At 55.1% G+C, this 16,970-nt stretch overlaps 1 long non-coding RNA gene across 1 annotated transcript; it reads right to left on the bottom strand.

The window, feature by feature from the left end:
* Positions 1–8,620: 8,620 nt before the first annotated feature.
* On the bottom strand, positions 8,621–9,877 carry LOC135575676 (uncharacterized). Its single transcript, XR_010466905.1, has 3 exons — positions 9,837–9,877; positions 9,401–9,503; positions 8,621–9,295 (listed from the first exon to the last, which is right to left on the bottom strand). It is a non-coding gene; the product is annotated as an uncharacterized LOC135575676 (long non-coding RNA).
* Positions 9,878–16,970: the final 7,093 nt, after the last annotated feature.

Raw genomic sequence — 16,970 nt, 5'->3', positions numbered from 1 at the left:
TGGCTCTGACATCTCTTCTGATGCTTCAGAAACGGTGCTGCTATCTGCACAGCCATTGCAAGATCCTTTTGCACTGGGAACTGAAGCTGCTCCATAGCTGAAAGGGAGACCCCAACACAGAAAGCAGGGCTGCCATGATTCCTCTGAGAGTGAACCCCACATCCCAAAGAAAGCCGGTCCTTGGAGATGGCCAAGTTTGGAGCAGCGCTGTCACACGTGAGCTGCGAGTCACACAAGGAAGAGTTCCAGAGGACGGAGCGTGTCCCCAGGTGGCTTTTGCCAGCGCTGACTGAGGAAGAGGCGTCCTGTCCAGGGACCTCTGCAGAGACATCTCCAGGCAGAGCAAGACACTGGGGGGCAACAGCCCCCCTCAAACCCCAGTTTTGCACCCCAAGTGGCCGCACGGCAATGGGCAAGCCTTCATCCCGGGCCAGAGATGCTGGATCCAGAAGTCATGGCTTGCTCCCGGGAGGGTCTTTTTGTGTCAGAACCTCCCGTGTTTCGCCACGCATTTTTCACGGTCAATGACTTTCATTTCTTTTCCCTCTACGCTCTCCTCCGGTTTTGCCGTGGAGAGCAGATGCCAACAGTCTGTTCCAGCCTTACGGGATCTTGCAGACTTCTCCTTTGCTGTCTGTGGTGCTGGTGATTGCCTTCTGCTGCCCCTGGTTGATGTTGAAGACTAATTCCTGGCAGACGTGGTTGGTGCTGCTGAGCAACACTCTTGGCTTTGTGCTAGTGCTCAGTAGGACACCGACAAGAAAGCAGGTGTCAAAAACCTCTCGGTTCTTGTGTTGAATGGTGTTGTGAGGAATCATTTAACTTCTCCTTTTCATCCTGAGCTCCTGGGGTTTTTGGCAAGACTGGCCTCAAAAAGGGCCGCGTCTGTCCTGGGGGGAGGTGGGGAGGGCACTAAATTCAGCTCAGTGTGCAGAAAGCAGGGGACGTACTGGGAACCGCGAGGGGCCCGGCCAGCGCCTCGTGTGCCGGGGGCCCTGCCTGACTTTCTGTGTCCTAATGGGGTGCAAAGTGGAGCTGGGGGACAGGCAGCTGGGTGAAGAGGGTCCTGTGGGACCCCAAAACTCTCCCCACCCATCGGGCTGGTCCTCATTGCATCACCCCGTCCCTGCCGCTCCCTGCACGGGGCAGCTGGCATCAGAGCAGTGTTCCCTCCCCAAACCCGCTGCACCCCAGCGCTTTGAGCACCCTGGATGTCCAAAATGTTCTTCGCAGCCCGAGCTGGCCCTGCCTGGGCTGGAGATCCTCCCCAGGCAGCCCCCACGTTCTGGGGGTGCCACCCAGACCCTGCAGCGCTGGATACCCCAATACCCGCCAGAGCTGGGCTTCGAGCATCCCCTGGTGCGGGATGCAGCCAGATCTCCAGTGATGGGGAGGTTGCCAGGCTGGGACTCCAAAAACCATCCATGGCTGATCTGACACCCCCACAGATGTGCACCCCCAGCAACACGCCGGACACGCCGCCCAACTTCCCCGACGCTCTGGCCACGTTCTCCAAGCTGCGAACCCCCGAGAGCCGGCAGAGCAGCAACAGCCCCATCGCTCCATGGCCTGTGCCCCCGGGAGCTTCAGCCCCTTCTGGGCCTCCTCGCCCCACAACCCCCAGCCCGCCTGGCTGCCCCCTGCTCACCCACCGCCCACGGCCTCCACCACCCCCTGCCCCCCAGAAAGCCACAGCCACCATGGACGGCCAGAGACCAGACTGGGTTGGCGGAGGTGGGGGGGTCAGGGGGTCCCGGGCCAGGGCGTTGGGAGCGGGGGCTCCCTTGAGAATTGCACTGGAAGAATTTTCTAGGTATTCTTTCTAGGGTGGGGGGAGCACACACTGCTGGGGAGGGCACTGGCCCTTGAGAGCCTCTAGATGGTCTTTTCTCCCCTCTTTTTTTAAAAATAGGTATCTAATGTATATAAATATCCTCGTGCCGACAGTGATCAGTCACCAAAAGAGACCAAAGTGATTCCATCACCACAGTGATCCCACCACGGCCAGTGACCAAGTGGGCGAGGGGCACAAGTGACAGGGGACAATATCTGTAAAGGGGTGACACAGAGCAATAGTGAGACAGTGCAGATCTGAACCCCAGGGCCCCCCATCGCTAACAAGGCCCCCCACAGACACCCACCAGGGCTGGTCGAGCACGCCCTGGTGAAGGCTCTCAGTTTATTTGAAAATACTCGTTCAAAATCGGCATTTAAGAGGTTGTTTCCTCAGACTGCTGTTAGTTTGGGGCAGGACGGCTCCATAAGCGCCCAGGCTGTGCTGTAACAGCTCCCAGACCAGTGCCGGGACCAGCAGGAGCCCACGGGCACAGCTCGTTCACCGGCCCTGTGCCTCCCCCCAGGGCTGCGTCACGGCTCCCCCAGCCCCCCGCACGGGCCATTTCTCACTGAGGAGCTGATGGGAGACCCAGGGAACGCAGCTGTCCCACTGGCACTGTTGAAACGCCAGCCCTGCCGGGGTCATGGCATCCTCGTGCTTTCTGTACTAGTCAAACGAGCTCAAGGTTCGCAGCTTGAGCCTGTGGCTGGAAACAAGACGCAAGCACAAGAGCTAAGGTGATTCTCTTTTCTTGCAGCACTCTGGCAGGCAACTACTTCCCCACAGCAGATCACCCAGGGAAATGCGTGGGGAGGAAAAATAGCCTGGACACGTCACTTGGGATTGTTGTTTTCTGGAAGAAGGCCTTTAAAAACCAGAAGAACATCCCGGAACAATCTCCAGACCCAAGGACCTGGGGCAACTGATTTCTGCCCTCAGGTTCTGGCTTCATCCTTCCAGGTCAAACTGGCCGTTTCTCCAACCACCGCGTGTGGTTTTCGGCTCCAGAGAAGGACGAGTATTTCCCTCCCAGCTCCATCAGCAAAGTAGTGCCACACGCGGATTCATGTGCACAAACTGTCACAGAAATGTTCTTGCCCCCAGGTTCCCTGTCTCAGAGTCTCAGACGTTTGCGCTTTAGAAAGATACTTCACTTATGAGATAAAAAGCGACTTAAAAGGTACAGCAAAGAAGCAGTCCAGGCTGGGGGCCTCTCAGGGGGAGGGAACACAAGGCAAAAGAGACTTGGGCTTTTAAACCCATTTCTCTAAGAAACCCTCTAAGAATGGTGGCCAGGAGCAGGGAGGACGGCCGGGACGCTGGTAGAGGTGAAGTGCACAGGGCACTTTCCTCGGGATCTCCAGAAATAACTGCGTAACCTCAAAGAAATCGTGGTCCGGAGAAGGGCAGAAGGAGGGACGGGATGCTGACAGACGTGAAGTGTTGTATGGCGCTTTCTTCAGGGACTCCAAGAGGATCTTCTCCTTTTCTAAGTAATCACCCCCCTGAGAAGAGGGGAAGGATGTGTGGGATGGATCCCAGGCAGTGCCACAGAAACAGGGTCACAGTCCAGGGTGTTGCTCACCAACAAGAGAAGCATCCCAAAGCCTCCCTCGTGCCATGTCCCCCATGAAGGGGACCCCTCCCCGTGCTCCTCCAGAGCCCAGAACCTCGTAGCCTGAGCAAGACCCGCAGGGGAAGCCTCCAAGAGCGTCCCTGCCTGGGGAAAGACCCAGCGGGGACCTGACGGCACAGGACGGGGACATCACAAAGCCAGGGCAAACGGGCTTTAGCTCACCTGCCAGCATCCCAAGCCTCTGGAGACACACATACAAGCGCAGTTTCCCCTAACCCTGACCCTGATCCTAACCCTAACCCTGACCGAACAGAAAGTGGCAAGTCCCTTCCCACCCGAGCACGTGGAAGCCTCACCCAGGGTGCTGGAGAGACCCTCAGTCGGGGCACCGAGGTCCTGGGCTGCGGTCAGCGGTGTCACAGGGCGGTCGCACAGCTCCTCGCGGGGCTGTTCACACCGTCTCCTCTGGTGAGCCGTGCTCAGCCGCTGCTGCGCGGTCTCTGGGAGAAAGGCAGGGAGAGAAGCTGTCAGAAAAGCTTCAGGGCTTGGGCACCGTGGCCCCAGGCCCAGTGGGGAGGGTGAGGAGACACTTCCCTGATGCAGACGCTGCTGCTGCTGCTCAAGCCGCTCCTGCTGCTGCTGCAGAACCTGCTCCTTGTGTGGCCGCTTTGGGTACAGAGCAACAGCCCCCGGGTCTGCAGGTCACTGCACAAGTTCTCCATGTTCTCGATGAAGACCCAGCCACCTTGGTCAACTGATTTCTGCCCTCAAAGACAGACTCCATCGTTCCAGGTCAAATTTCCAGTTTCTACCACCACTGCATGTTGGTTTTCACATCAAATCGCCGTAATTAACAGTTGCAAAATGCTTTGAGATTGTGCTACAAAAATATAGGCAGTTGAAAGAAGGGTAGAACATCTACTGTCAGCATGTGGTTCATTAGTACTACTTGTTTTTGTCCTCAGAGCAGTATCACTATCTTCTCCTTTGAGTTCCTATTGACCAAGAGAATGGTGTCAGTGTTGGGGATGGCACAGAGGCAAAAGGAGTTTCTGCAGGGCGGTGAAAGGAGGATGTGCTGGAAAACACAAAGATGTCTTCTGGAAAGCTGAAGGAAGCAGAGGCTCCAGAGAAGGACGAGTGACTTCCTGCAGTTTGGACTGCTGATAGAATGCGAGTAAAGAAACTAGACAGTAAAGCTATAGAGTTAGTGCAGGATTGGAGAGGAATCAACAAAATGAAGCCTTACACATCGTTAACCAAATTATGGTTATGTTCTTGAACCAACATCAGTAAACTCTGTCTTGCAGTACGTTACGGGAAACCGTATCAGAACACAGCAAAACTCACTGGGGAGCTGATGCTCTATCCCAATATCTGATTAAAAGGAAAGAGTGAATATATGTAGTATTTGGAACCAAGTGACCCAGCAATGTGAACTATGTCTAGAAAACAAGCTTAATAGGATAAATATGGTACAAATGCAAACGATTAGAAAAGGAAATGTAGCAGGACAACATTCGCAACTGGATTTCTCCAAACTCCCTGGAAAAGGGGGTTTGCTGGTGTTAACAGAGACCTTCTCAGGTTGGCCAGAAGCATCCCCTGCCCAACCAGTGAGGCTGGAAACGTATCTAAAGCTTTGTTAAATGAGACTGTACCCCGATTTGGGGTCCCCGCTCTGATGTCCTCTGATAGAGGACAGGTAAGTTGAAGCCACAGCATCTTCTACTGGATCTTTAGGCAATGAAGAGCATAACCTTTTAGAGTCACTGAGATCAGCGTTGAGAGAACTGGAAAGCAGCAGGTCCTGCTGGTTCCGACTGTTTCTTACCTGCTGCTTTCTTCACCCTTGAATAGTAAATCCAGGCAGGTTGTTCTTTAATCTTGATGGCAGTAAAGGCCGTCAGCAACAGCTGGAGCAGTCCATTCCACTTCTCTTCTCAAGGCTGACACGAAAAAGCTTTCACAGAAACTTCATCTCTTGGCTTAAAAGAAAAGACTTCAGTTTTCCTTGGCTCCAGGCTTCCCTCTCATTCTGAGCAGCGCTAAAGGTAGTGCTGGATGCTACTTCCACTCAGTTTCTTGGCAAATTCTGTTTATCTGTGGTTCCATTAAACGATTCCTTTTCTTTTCTACCTGCCCACTTGCTTAAGGCTTGTAGGGAGTCTGCAACTGCCAATCGATCTCTAATGCTTTACTGACTTGCAGCACTACCTGTGCAACTAAATGGGGCCCCCTAGCAGAGGACATCAGAGCGGGGACCCCAAATCGGGGTACGGTCTCATTTAGCAAAGCTTTAGTTACTGTTCTAGCTTTACTAGTTGGGCAGGGGATGCTTCTGGGTGCTGCACACCCTCAAACACGCTCACCACACGGCAGTTCCTCGGCACGGGAAATACCCAGCCTGAGTGGTCCTTTGCCACCCTGGCAGCCCTGAAAAATGCAGCTCTGCTGCACTGTCTGTGCCATGTGTCCCCTCTGGACAGCCCCGCGGAGAGCAGAACTAGCTCTGGACATGTCCCCGTGGCATGGGGAGGTTTTGCCTCACCCAGCATGGGGGTTTCCTCTCCCCAGACTCACAACAGAGGTGGCTGTGCCTGCAGCGGGTGGGAGAGAGGATGGCCCCTGTTCCTCCTGTGCGCGGGGCCTGGTTCCCCGGAGGACAGGGAGCACCGTGGCCAGGGATCAACGTGGGGACACAGTGCGGGATTATTTTTAAAGAGATACACGTACTCGTAGTGAATACGGAAAGTGTACACTCGCGATTCCGTGAGGGTAAATTTATAATACACTCGCAATCCTGTGAGGGTTAATTTACTTACACGTCCAAATGTGCACGGAATACTACACGTGCTTATGTGGAAGCACGGGAGGAAAATACACTCGCGATTGTGCGAGGAAATAATTTAAAGTACACGTGCAAATGTGCACGGAAAGTTACACGTGCAAATGTGCACAGAAAGTTACACTTAGGAAGTGTACGGAAGGAAAGTGCACGGAAGGAAAATACACCCGCGATTCTGCGAGGATTAATTTTACATGTGCTCATATTGAGCACGGAAAGTATAAATATACCAACAATCCTGCGATAAGTTTTCCTCACACCCGTGGCAGCACAGCAAGCGGAGTCTCCATCCCGGGGGGCTCTCGGCAGCAGCATCTCGCTCGTGCTCCAAGAGACCCGCGACAATGGGCGGAGTCTCGACGAGAGTCCCGTTTTTATACTGGCTGATCAGATCTGACTGTAGGCATTCTAGAAGCTTCTCTGCACCCCCACCCTGGCTGTGGGTGCCCCTGAAGCCTCCAAACATCCCCCACACTGGCTGCAGGTGCCCAGCGGCTCAGTGGCGCCTCGGCACTCCCTTCTCCTAATGGCCCTGGCCAGGGTGCTCTGGGCCAAACAAAAGAAGCTGTTGGCCTCAAGTAGCAGAGAGAGAGGGAGATGTGCCCACTCCTTCCATACTGAAGGAGGGAGGGGGAGAGATGGGGGGTTTGCATTCTGCCACAACATCCATCTCTCGCTCTTTCAGCCACATCACGTGCTGGAGCTGCTCCTCGTGTTTCTTGCGCAGTTCCTCGACAGACTCCCTGCAGGACATGGGGAAGGAGCCCACCGCGGGCTGTTACAAACTGGTGCTCCCCGTGACGGGCACCGTGGAAGAGGCTCAGTCGTGGGGCTGAGAACCAGGTCCCAGGAGCTGAGCTGGCAGGCTGGTCTGTCACAGGGCATCCCACGGACTGCCGTTCCCATCTGGGATGGACCACATCTGGGGTTTATGGGCTTCTCTACCAAAACCAGACTTCTTATTGACCCAAACTGTGTGGACATCAGCAACTCATTGTTCTGAATAAAAGGGATCCAGGGGAGAGAAAACATGGGGTTCAGCATCGTTCAAAATGCAATGCATTCCCTCGGAATGACATCTCCAGCCAGATCTGCCTGTCTCCACCCACAAAGCAAATCCCCACTACAAAAGCCACTGAGCTGACCCCAAGCCAGCACTTCTGGACTCTCCATTCTCCTTTCACTGTCTCCCCAAACCGTTCCCTGGTTCCTTCACCCAGACCGGGGGCACCGGCACCACGTGCCGCTCGTGCCGCTCTCACCTCTGCAGCTCCCGCAGCTGCTGCAGCTCCAGCCGGTGCTGTGCCAGCAGCTCTGCCCGATCCCGCCCCGTGTCCTGCCGCTCCTGCTGCAGCTGAGCCACCAGCTGCTCGTTCTGCCGCCGCAGCATCTCCACCTGCTGCCCGTAGTTCTCCTTCATTATGTTCACTGAGGTCCTGCCCGGAGAGCACACAGGGATTTAGCAGATCGGTGTCGCTGTGTGTGGGGAAACTGAGGCAGGGGCAGCTTCACTCTCTGCATTCTGAGCCCTGAACCCTCTGCTGCTGCCCAGTGCGGTGCCCTGGTTGGGACGTGCTGGCAAAGGGACAGGCCCCTCCACTTGTCACCCACCAGGGCTGGATTTGGGATGCACCCCAGCACTGTCCCCCCAGGGGAGATGGACGGGGCTATGGGCAAGGACCTGCCGGAGGAGGGGAGCACAGGCCAGAGCCCGGTACCTGTGGCTGCTCTCCTGGACATCCAGGTGCTCCTGGTGCTGCCGCTGGGCACTCTCCAATAACACTTTCTGCTGCGCCCGCTCCTCCTCCAGCATCCGGACCTGCCGGGCACCCAGGAGAAGGTTCCTGTGCTGCCCTGGGCACAGAACCCCCACAGCAGCACTCGGTGGCCGTTGTCGGCATCTCTGCACAGGGAGGTTCCTCCTCTCTCCCATCACCCTGATGCTGTTTGGAGCAGACCTGGCCCCTTCTCCTCCCCCTGGGTCACCCATGGCCCCCATCCAGCAGGCGCTGGGGCTCACCTGGCTCTCCAGCTCTGCCACACGGGCCTGGGCGCTCAGCAGCTCTGCCCGACAGTCCGATGCTGCTGGGGAGGCGGCCAGCTGGCTGCAAGCAAAAAGCACCCAAAGTGGTCAAGCCGAGGAGGCCACGAAAGACAAGATCCCTCCCCAACGCCAGTTCCTGCCTCGCAGGTGAAGCCTCCGTCCCGCTCGCCTGCGGCAGGATTCAGCCTTTTGGCTGCCGAGGGAGCAGAGACGCCAACAGCTCCGTCCCTGGTGCTCCCCTGGCTGCATGCGCCCCCTTCCCCGGGCACCCCCAGCTCACACCCCCTGCCCACCGCTCCAGGCACTGGGGCTGCAATTCCCTTCTGAGCCCCATTGGGACGGCACAAGTCTGAACCTGCCGAGGGGAACGGGACTGCGGGCTGGATCAGCGGGACAAAGACCCGCGGCATTACCCCAACTGGATACGAGAAAGTGCTTAACACGAATTGGGTCAATCTGAGGCAAGCGCTGCTGAGAGCTGCTGCTGCAGCAGCCACACGTGGAGCAGACGGCAGCGCTGCGGCCATTGACCGGGCCTTTACCTGCCGGGACAGCGGGGACCCAGCCCTTCGCCCGCGGTCTCTGAGGGCTCGGCCGTTGTGTCTTGGGCCTCCGAGGGTTCGTTCCTTTTCTCTTGGGCCTCCGAGGGCTCGGCCTTCTTCTCCTCAGTCTCTGAGGGCTTGGCTTTCTTCTCCTAGGTCTCCATGGGCTCGGCCATTTTCTCCTGTGCCTTGGCCTGTTCTTCGGCTCTCCTGCGAGCCAAGGCATCGATCAGCCAGTCCGTCGGGTCGGGTTTAGCCGCTGCCTGCTCTGCAGCCCCGAGCTGGCTGCTGCCCTTGGCTGGGACGGGTCCATGAAATCCTCATCCTCCCAGCCCAGCCAGTCGTCTCCGGCCCTTCTCCTCCGCACGGGGTTCCGTCTGCAAGGAGGACGAGGTGTGGAGCGGGTTCTGCATTCTGTTTGCTGCTGCTGCTGCTGTTGGCAGAAAACCTGCTGAAAGACCCGCAGTTGCAGACCTGCCTGCCAGGGGACCCGGGGACCTGCCTGCTCCCCCGCAGGGGCAGCGACGCTCCAGACACACGCACAGCACCGTACCTCACCAACTGCCCCATCGCCGGCTGGACCGCGGGCCTGGAGCCCATCGAGGGCTTGTACTCTCCGAAGACAAGCTCCTTCTTGTCCCCGCGCTCTTCCTCCTCTGTTCAGACAAGGAGCCTTGAGTCAGCGCCCAGAGGAGCAGCTGCTGCAAAGACACCAGCCCTCCCCTCCTCCTCCTCCCCCTGCCAGGCTGCCTCGAGGGCAGAGCACAACACTTGTGCATGAGCCGCCTTCCCGCGCTGACCCAGAGCCCCTGGACCGCCCTGCTCACCCGACAGAAAGGGCATTTCCCCTGCAAGGCCACGAGAAATCAAGCTCGCTAGCCCAAGCCAATGCTGTCACCTCTGCAGACCTGCCCAGCGTCCCTGGCTGCGCTCACCTGCCTGCTTCTGGGACTTTTTATCCACTTTGAACTCCCTATGCTCTCCCGTACCTGGCTTTTCCAGGACTTTGGCCGCGGAGCCTCGTCTGAACAAGTCGTCCAGCGTGGAGCGCGCTGGCCGGAGCTCCTCTCTGTGGGGACACGGTGGCAGATGGTTTCTTGCAGAGGCAGGGCTGTCCCTCCTCACACAGCCTGGCCAGGCTGCTCTGGCTCTTCTCTGCCAAACCAGCTGCTCTTGCCCCTTGCTGGGACCCACGGGCAGAAGCTCCAGCATCCCCCCCCAGCACGGTGGCACCAGCTCAACGCGCAGCCCACCCCCTGCGTTACTGCCACCACCTCCTCACTGCCCTTACTCTTTTTTTGGGCCTTTGCCACGTCTCAGCACATCCAGCAGGTCGTCGTCATCACCATCTTCAAACGTCGACGTCTTCCTCCTCTGGACCGGGGCCACGGTGCGCAGGGGCGCCTGGCGTGGGGGCAGCTCTGGGGATGGGATGGCACATGGGAGGAGGTCTGAGCAGGGTGGGGTTTGGTTTTTTAAACAAGAGATCAAAGCAGCCCTGCCTGCTCTTCTCTCCCTGGACCATTTACAAAGTCCTTTTTCAATGTCTTTTCCCTGACTGAACCTCACAGCAAGTGACAAAGCGGCAACGTGCCACTGCCTGCCCTGTGCCCCTGCAGCCACTGCTGGGACATGGCTGGGGGTCACTGACACTGGGGTTTCCAGCTCTGGCAACACCAGGAGCTTCTTGAGCTTTGCAAGTTTCCAATGGGATCGTTCCTGCCCCTCTTCACCCAAAGCCCCTGCTCTACCAACACACCCTGGCCCTTGCCACAACCCACCGGCTGCTGCTGCTGTCCAGAGTGGATTTATGGGGGGGAAGGGCCATTTGAGGGGACTATCAGACCCATGAGCATCCCTGCTGCAGGAACAAGAGGGGCGAGTGCCTGTAACACAGCCCAGTGCAGCCAGGACTGTCCCATCCCAACAGATGGAATGAGGGATGAGTTAACTCTGAACGCGACACGCGCCCTGACTCAACAGATGAGATCAGGTGTGAGTTAACTCTGGGTAATTCTGCGCGGCAATGAGAAGTGAATGACAGACAATCACTCTGAGGGTACAATTAGGAATTTACTAAAAGCACATGGTAGTATACAAATTACAGCAATTAGTGACTTGTCAAAAGTATGTTATAGTACCACAAAACTTATCAATACATTGACAGCAAAACCCCTCCTAAAAATGGTGGATTGGCAACAATTAGTAACTGTAATGCAAAACTTAACAAGACTTTAGCAGCAGAACTTAAAATGATATTACTTTATATGTTTAAGAAACGGAAGAAAGAGAAGAGGAAAACTAAAATATCAGAAAGAGAAAGGGAGAAAGAGAGAGAGACAGAGAGGGACAGTAAGATATCACCACTCCACAGGTACATCGGTCCCGCGACGACCCCCGGAGAGGGGAACGTGCTGAAGATTTACACACCGCCAACCTATATCGTACGTGGGGTTGTTTTATAACCCAGTTCATTTACATGCGAGGTAGGAGAAGGCAGTTCGTCTCCTCCCTCTGCTTGCTCTTCATGCTAATTAGGAAGACTCTTCTGGAAATGGGTCTGGGGTCCTCAAACTAGGGGAAAGTTCACGGTATTGACCAGAACTGAGTTGTCTTGCCCGACAGGGGTAGCTGTTGGTTCGTGGTTTCTTCTGGTAGTTGGTTGTCGGATAGATGGTTCATCTTTATCATCCCAATTAGGCCATGAGGCCTTTCACAGAAACACTGTTAATTGTCCTTATCTTCCAAGGTGTCTGCCTTCATGGCCATAAAACTTTGGGAAAGATAAGATGAGGTGTCATCTATCTCTTCCGTCCTAAGTAACAAAAACCAGACGTTTAAGGCATAACAAGGTCTTTGTGCTGCTAAGCATGGGGAGGAGTGCTTCAGGGTTGTCACAGGAGCTTCTCTGCACCAGCTCAATGAGCTCACCTGCCTCAGCACCTTTAATTTGTCTTGTTTCAGGCTCTATTGATGACATCCTTAAGGACCTGCGTGGATATGATGGTAAAATGAAGCTTCTTTGCAGCTGCAAGGGCAGCATCGTGGTCCTGGTCCTCCCTTCCTGGGAGCAGGAGCTGCTGGTGCAACAGCCCTTGATGCGCGAGGGGCTCCAGTTGTGAGGGGGAGGCAGCGGGGAGCAGAGGGGAGAGCCGGGTGCCCAGAGGCCACTCAATAGGTTGGCCGTCGGTCTGGGGAGGCGAAGGGAAGTTTGTCCCTGATTAAAAGCCTCTGTGTTCCATGAGAAGCCGACCAATCCCCCTGTGGAGTGCCCAGGCCAGGGCTATGCCCGTGTCCATCATCCTGATCTCTCCCTGTGTGTTTCAGTTGAACCCCGTGCTACATCCGGCAGCAGCGGTGGGAGAGCCTGGAGCACCAGCGTGCGGGACAGCAAGAAGTGAGTGCCTTTCAGATCTCTACGTGCTCCCCACGTCCTCCTGACCTGCCCCGTCCTCAACAGGAGCAGCTGAAGCAGGAGAAGCAGCAGCTGGAGCAGGAGCAGGTGAAGCAGGAAAAGGCCTCCTTAGCGTCCATGTACAGTGCCCAGGTGCAGCAGCAGGTGAGGTGGGGGGGGAGCGGGGCTGGAAGGGGCTGCGGAGCCGCTGGGGGAGCTGGGCTGGCAGAACCCGATGGGGCCCTGAGAGCCGGGGGGTCTCCTGAGATCATGGCTGAGCCCTGGGGGGGCCGGGTGGGCTCGAAGAAGCCGCGGGCAGCCAGAGCAGTGACACCAGAGACAAGGAGAGGGGGATGCTCGCAGCTTGTCTCAGGCTGGCTCCACGTCCAACCCGAGATGGACATCGTTCATGGCTCAAAGGGGTTGCCCTCTGCTCAGCCCATCCCTGGGTGGGAGACGCCGGCTCTGCTGAACTCTGGCTTTGTGATGTCCCCGTCCTGTGCCGTCAGGTCCCCGCTGGGTCTTTCCCCAGGCAGGGACGCTCTTGGAGGCTTCCCCCATGGGTCTTGCTCAGACTGCTCTGGGCTCTGGAGGAGCACAGGGAGGGGTCCCCTTCATGGGGGACGTGGCACGAGGGAGGCTTTGGGATGCTTCTCTTGTTGGTGAGCAACACCCTGGACTGTGACCCTGTTTCTGTGGCACTGCCTGGGATCCATCCCACCCATCCTTCCCCTCTTCTCAGGGGGGTGATTACTTAGAAAAGGAGAAGATCCTCTTGGAGTCCCTGAAGAAAGCGCCATACAACACTTCACGTCTGTCAGCATCCCGTCCGTCCTTCTGCCCTTCTCCGGACCACAATTTCTTTGAGGTTACGCAGTTATTTCTGGAGATCCCGAGGAAAGTGCCCTGTGCACTTCACCTCCACCAGCGTCCCGGCCGTCCTCCCTGCTCCTGGCCACCATTTCTTAGAGGGTTTCTTAGAGAAATAGGTTTAAAAGCCCAAGTCTCTTTTGCCTTGTGTTCCCTCCCCCTGAGAGGCCCCCAGCCTGGACTGTTTCTCTGCTGTACCTTTTAAGTTGTTTTTTATCTCATAAGTGAAGTATCTTTCTAAAGCGCAAACGTCTGAGACTCTGAGACAGGGAACCTGGGGGCAAGAACATTTCTGTGACAGTTTGTGCGCATGAATCCGCGTGTGGCACTACTTTGCTGATGGAGCTGGGAGGGAAATACTCGTCCTTCTCTGGAGCCGAAAACCACACGCGGTGGTTGGAGAAACGGCCAGTTTGACCTGGAAGGATGAAGCCAGAACTTGAGGGCAGAAATCAGTTGCCCCAGGTCCTTGGGTCTGGAGATTGTTCCGGGATGTTCTTCTGGTTTTTAAAGGCCTTCTTCCAGAAAACAACAATCCCAAGTGACGTGTCCAGGCTGTTTTTTCCTCCCCACGCATTTCCAAGGAGCTTTGTCTGATTTCCTTCAGTTTGTTTTTATATTGACTCGGGGCTCATGCAGGGCTGTCTGGATTAGCTGAGGAGAGCTGTTGCTTTTTTACCAGAATGTCCTGGTACCCAGTGAAACCAGTATCGCTCCTGCTGCCATGTTTTCTGGCCCCATCATTCAGGGCGATTTCCACTGGCCACCTGGCCAGCGCTACCAGGAGGCAGTTGCCCCAGCACAACCAACCACATGAAGATTAACATGGGCAAGTACACCTGGGACATGGCAACCCCGGCTGTACAGACAGACTGGGGGACAAGCTGCTGGAGAGCAGCTGATCGGAGAGGGACCTGGGGGTTCTGGTCAGTGGCAAGTTGAACATGAGCCACCGGTGTCCCTGGCAGCCAAGAGGGCCCCGTGTCCCGGTGCATCCAGCACAGCACGGCCAGCCGGGCAGGGGGGGATCGTCCCGCTCTGCTCTGCGCTGGGGCGGCCTCACCTGCAGCATTCACTGTGTGCAGGGCTGGGGACACAGGAGAAAAGGAGATAAAGCTGCTGGAGAGTGTCCAGAGGAGAGACAGCAAGTTGGTGAAGGGTTTGGAGGGGAAGCCGTGTGAGGAGAAGCTGAAGTCCCTGGGTCTGTTCAGCTGGAGCAGAGCAGACTGAGGGCAGAGCTCATGGGCTGCAGGTTCCTCAGCAGGAGCAGGAGGGGCAGGCTGAGCTCTGCTCGGTGACAGTGACAGAGCCCAGGGAACGGCAGAAGATGTGCCAGGGAGGGTCAGTGGGACACGAGGAAAAGGTTCTTCACCCAGAGGTGCTGGACACTGAACAGGCTCCCCAGGGAGGTGTCACGGCCCAACCTGACAGTGTTCAACAAGAGACTGGACAACGTCCTCAGACACACGGGGTGACCTGTGGGGTGTCCTGTGCAGGGACAGGAGCTGGACTCCATGATCCTTGGGGGTCCCTTCCAACTTGGGACATTCTGTGGTTCTTTGAGCTCAGAGTGTTCCTGGGGGGTGGTGGGAACAGCCGCAGCTGGCACTGCAGCTGCAGATCAAACAACTTGTGGTGACACTGTCAGGCAGGGATCAAGTGTTACTGCTGTTCTGAGGGAAACCTCAGAGGTCAGGCAGGACTGTGCAATACTAGAGATTCATTTTTCAGCATAGACAAGGCAAAAATGAGGAACTACTGCACATCTTACAGTCCATGTCAAAACCAACTACAAAAAGTAAGGTTCCCACAGTTTCTGTCCAGTCTGTCTGCACAGTCAAGAACCATCCTGTTTAGTTGCAAAGGACATTGTGAGCCCACCTCCACATCCAACCTATGTGTGACAGCCGTGTTTGTTATGGTCAAAGCTTTGGCAGTGGGTATCTGAAACAGGTTTTTTTTCTCTACCATAGATATAACTAAGCCAACAGAGAGCTGGCATAAGAGAAGATGAGGAACCACCACCAGAAGGGCCTCCAGAAAGCAGCAAGAGTGGAGCACCAGCTCCAAGAGTTCCCAGTGGACTTGTCTCATGCATTTTGTGTCTCCCAAAGACCATGAACAGGGGTGGCACTGGGTTTCACAGCTATGCTGGGGCTTGGAAATTTGTTGATGTTGAAGAACCAGGAATGTAGGGCAGGAATAGTGAGTCAGGGATAAGAGCAGACTTTTTTCTTTTCCTTGCCAAGAGATTGGGATGTCAATGGAAAATTTCGTAATGGCTCAATGGTCTAGGATTAGTTTAGTATTTAAGAAGAAATTCAGTCTTTTGTGTTGTCTGGAGAACAAAAAGGGTATTAGTCAGAAAAATAGTACTGCCTCATCATTCACTGTTCATTCATGACCAAAAGTGATAATTAGTGATGAACCAAAAGTGGGCCCTTTAGAAGTGTTGTATCTACCATATCCATCTACCAAACCCGAGTCTCTGTCAGATTATTTCTCCCTCTGATTTCAGTAACAGCGTAATGCAGCCCCGTTGGCCCCCAACATAATTAGGTCTTCCTGAAACATTATGCGGAGAAGGTGAATGTGTCCGCATTTGTGGAGATCATTAATGCTTATCTTGTCCCACCATTTTTAACTGGGTCTTTCCTTGAGCAGGTTACAAGAGGTGTAATTACTGCAGAGAAAATCACGGAGAAGAGCTCTCTTTGTAAATGGCTGCCATTGTTACAGCTCCACTGAGTAGGCTTTATGGTTCATAATAATTGTGTTACATTAAACGACTGCTGACAGCTGCAGTCAGAATAGCAGGCCATGCTCACGATAACTAAATCCCTCACGACATTTACATTGATTCACATTCCCATCCCAAAGCCCAGGAAAATGAAACCACTCTCTGCAGGTGCCCTTAAGAGTACGACTTCCCTGTTCACAACCGCTCTGGGAAGGGACTGCAAATGCCTAAATAAAAGCTTGGAAACTCCATCAGCATACATACATTTTATTCTTCTCTTATTAAACCAAACTTGAAGCAAGGATTAGCAAGAGCAACAGTCCCAACATTCCTGCAGTTGCTCAGCAGGTCACCACAGAGCTACGGTCTCTCGCTACGGCACCATGAACTGTACCAAACTCTTCGTTCGGGTTTTGTAAGGAGGCACAATCTGACTGGAGGGCACTCGGTCGTGTCCGTCTGTGTGGTGGAACCTCTGTCCCCACATCTTCAGTCCCATGCTCTAGTCATGAACTCCGGGTGCTGGTGTGTGCCTGAAATAATCCAGCTGTTCGAAACAACAAGCAGGAAGGGAAGCAGTGGCTTGAGCCAGCCCTGTGGATAGTGCAAGATACATTTGTTTTCATGCTTCATTTCCAGGTCCAGGATAGACTTTTGGATGTATTTGCTAAGGGAGGAATGTATGTCAGGCTGAAAAACGGAATGTCAAGGATTAAAATGTAACAGTGGTGTTAATAAGACTAAGAGAGAAGAATGTAAGAGGCAGCATGTCTTTCATTAGAGTAATTTGTAAAATAGGAAAACAAAAGCAGGGAAGCTTTTCAGGTGCACCAGCTCTTCTCTGTGTGGGAAACAGAATAATGAATTACCATCCATTTTGTCCAACTGTAAAACTCAACACTGATTTACTCTCATCTGCCTGGTCACAAGTTACTGTGCAAACCTGTGCAGCTCACATGGCTGCTGTGCTGCTGTTTGCCACAACACGGCTGCCGGGCTGGAGGAGACTGCGGCTTGTGGAGAGCAGCTGGGAGAGACTGGTGGCGGCAGGGACAGCCGGGCAGGCACAGGGCAGACAGGGTTTCTGAGGAGGGCAGGAAGCAGCATCTCTGGGGCACT

This window comes from Columba livia, chromosome 18 (assembly GCF_036013475.1).
Source record: "Columba livia isolate bColLiv1 breed racing homer chromosome 18, bColLiv1.pat.W.v2, whole genome shotgun sequence".
In the NCBI taxonomy this organism is placed as follows: Eukaryota; Metazoa; Chordata; class Aves; order Columbiformes; family Columbidae; genus Columba; species Columba livia.
The sequence above is the reverse complement of the archived record's forward strand: the minus strand, read 5'-3'. Positions and strand labels throughout refer to the sequence as shown.